Genomic DNA, 3,372 nt, shown 5'->3' with positions numbered 1-3,372 from the left:
TCTTAAATGCATATAGACTAAATAAAATATTAACAGATGTATAAACACATAAAATTTTGGGGGGGTGCCTGGGTGGTTCAGTCAGTTGAGTGTCCGACTTTGGCTCAGGTCATGATCTCACAGCTTGTGACTTCGAGCCCTGCATCGGGATCCATGATGACAGCTCAGAGCTTGCAGCCTGCTTGAGATTCTGTGTCTCCCTCTCTCTCTGTCTCTCCCCTGCTGACACTCAGTCTCTCTCTCTCTCTCTCTCAAAAATAAACAAACATTAAAAAAACTAAAAAACATAAAAATTTTGATGTGGATACTATTAAGCACTTGTATGTATATGTTACAAATATTTTCTAATCATTATTACTAAAAATTCCACTTAATGTTCTTCACACATTGCATTATATACCTATTATTTATTTAAACAATCTAAAATCTTTATGATTACTAATAACACAGTATGTAGTATTCATTTTTAAATATAATATTTGAAGGAAACCTGGGTGGCTCAGTTAGTTAAGTGTCTCACTCTTGATTTTAGCTAAGGTCGTGCTCTTACAGTTTTTGAGATATAGCCCCTCATCAGGCTCTACACTGATAGCAAACAACCTACTCGGGATTCTCTCTCTCTCCCTCTCTCTGTGCCCCACTCCTGCTCACTCACTCACTCTCTCTCTCTCTCAAAATAAACTTTAAACAAAAATAAATATGGGATAACTTTTAATGCTCAATAAATATTTGATATTACTTTAAAATTTTTATTATATATGTAGGCTCCTATAGCAAAGAACTGTTACTAAATGGGAATCATATTTCCCTACTATCTTAATTAGAATGAAGATTATTCAGCTAAATAACGAAAAAAAGTAAAAAAAAAATAACACAAGTTGAATTACTCAAACTGATAAGAGTTCAATGAGTAAAAAATTAAAAGTGTAATTTAAAATCAGGTTTAAATCCAATTCTGTTGTTAACCAGCTAAGTGTCACTAGGTAAGTCATTAATGCTGTTGATTTTACTGTACATACAATGAGGAGATTGGGTTCTATTATCTCTACAGTCCCTGCTACATGTTCATTTCATTATATCTTACTTTTCAAGATTCAACTTTTAACTTGAGATCAATTTCAATTTTTTAATGTTTATTTATTTTTGAGAGAGAGAGAAAAAGAGTGTCGGTGGGGGAGGAAGAGGGAGAGAGGGAGACAGAATCCGAAGCAGCCTCAAGGCTCAAAGCTGTCAGCAGAGAGTTTGAGTTCGAGCCCGCATCAGTCTCTATGCTGACAGCTCTGAGCCTGGATCCTGCTTTGGATTCTGTGTCTCCCTCTCTCTCTGCTCCTCCCCCGCTCACACTGTCTCTCTCTTTCTCTCAAACTCAAAAAACTCAAAACTCAAAAAACTCCTATAGTCTCTATAGGAGTTTTTTTAAATAATTCCAAATGTTTGGCAAATCCTGTTCATATTTTCTTTAATGATTTTAAAATTATACTTATCATCAGAAAACACAGTCTCTATGATGTGAACTCTTCAAAATGTGTTAAACTTGAAAGACAAAATGAAACACTATCAATTTTTATAAATATCTCCTATATCAACGAAAAAAATGTGTATTCTCTAACTGCAGGGTGCAGGATTTTAGAATACTATTCTTAATACTACTTTTAGTATTTTTAATAATATTAGTATTAAATGAAGGAGGCTTTTAATAAAATATTCTTTTTACATGTTCTTTATCTACACAAAGGTTTTTGACTTTAGGACTCAATAATTGAGATCTATGTTGAAACATCCTACAATGATGAAGGACTGGTCAATTTCCCCCTATTATTTTAATTTGAGGTTTATGTATTTTAAGACTACTTTGGTTGTGCATACAATTTTAGAATTCTGATAGTTTTCAGATGAGCTGCATCTTTTGTAATTATTTAATGGCTTCTTTTTAAACTTTTTAATTTTACTTTACTTTTAGAGAGAGAGAGAGAGTGCACATGCATGAGAGAGGGGCAGAAGGACAAAGAGCAAGAGAATCCCAAGTAGGCTCCATGCTCAGTGCAGAGCCTGATGCAGTGCTCAATCCCATGATCTTGGGTTCATGACCTAAGCCAAAATCAAGAGACAGTCACTAAACTGACTGAACTACCACCCAGACTCCTTTTTATATTAAAAAGGTTTCTTTGTATTTAAAATATGTTTTACCTCTTTTTTATTTAAATGTTTAAGAGAAAGAGAGAGAGAAAATGCTAAGTGTGCCACGGGCAGAGAGAGAATCCTAAGCAGGCTCTGTGCTGTCAGTGCAGAGGCCAACACGGGATCAATCTCATGAACTCTGAGATCGTGACCTGAACCAGAAATAAAGAGTCAGATGGGGCACCTGNTCGTTCGCTTTCTCTCTCTCTCTCTCTCTCTGAAAAATTAAAAAATTAAAAGAAAAAAAGAGTCAGGCACTTAACCAACTGAGCCACCCAGGTGCCTCTGTTTTACCTCTTAAATAAGGTTATCACATGTAAAATCAATACTGCTATCCAGCTTTCTTTTGGTTATGCTACCATACATTTTCCCTTGTTCTTAGTTTGATGGTTTTGAAGTAGTAGTTTTACCACCCAGGAGACATGTAGCAATGTTTGGAGACAATTCCTTTCTGTCATAAGTAGGGGGAGGATGCTATTGGTTACATACCAGGGAGGCTGCTAACATCCTACTACACACAGAATAGCTTCCAAGGAAAAAAAGAAGCACCCTCCCCAAAATGTCAACAGTTCTAATGTTGAAAAACCCTGCTTTACTTCAGTCTTTCTTCTCCTTATGTTTTACATCTACTTCCTTTAATAGGCAGTTGGACTTTTTTTTTTTTTCTTATTTACTCAGACATTTTTTTTTAACTAGTGAGAGTAACTTGTTTTCATTTAATTGCATTACTCAACTACACAGAGTTTTTTCCATCATTTTTGTTTTAATTTTCTCTTGCTATTAAAAGTATTTTTTTTCTGTTTTAGAAAGTTAAGTGAGGTTTTGTTGCTTTCTCCACTATTTGTGTAGTTATAGTCAATCTTTGGTTTAGTGGATGCCCTAAAAATTTTACCTGTCACATTTTGTTTTACAATTTCTAAAAGTTATATTTGGTTCATTTTCAAGTCTGTATCGAATAATTCTATGTTAATTAGTAATTTTTGTAATGCCACTTTTTAAAAATAAATTATTTATATTCTGTGTCTGATAATTCCAGTATCTGAATTACTTAAGAGTCTAGATTTCAAGACAGTTGTTTGTGCTCACTCTAAATTATGGTATCTTCCCTTCTGGTGAGTTCTGTGATACTTGATACTGCCCTGATGTCTGGTTGATAGCAACTGTGGCAACCGAAATATGAGCCCAACCTGAGGA

General features: G+C 34.5%; 1 protein-coding gene across 1 annotated transcript in view; it reads right to left on the bottom strand.

Annotated features, from left to right (window-relative positions):
* CFAP47 (cilia and flagella associated protein 47) overlaps nt 1-3,372 on the bottom strand; it is a 492,482-nt gene that overhangs the window by 367,689 nt on the left and 121,421 nt on the right.

This window comes from Crocuta crocuta, unplaced genomic scaffold (genome assembly GCF_008692635.1).
Source record: "Crocuta crocuta isolate KB4526 unplaced genomic scaffold, BGI_CrCroc_1.0 scaffold696, whole genome shotgun sequence".
Lineage (NCBI taxonomy): Eukaryota > Metazoa > Chordata > Mammalia > Carnivora > Hyaenidae > Crocuta > Crocuta crocuta.
This window is presented reverse-complemented; position numbering and strand designations above follow the sequence as displayed.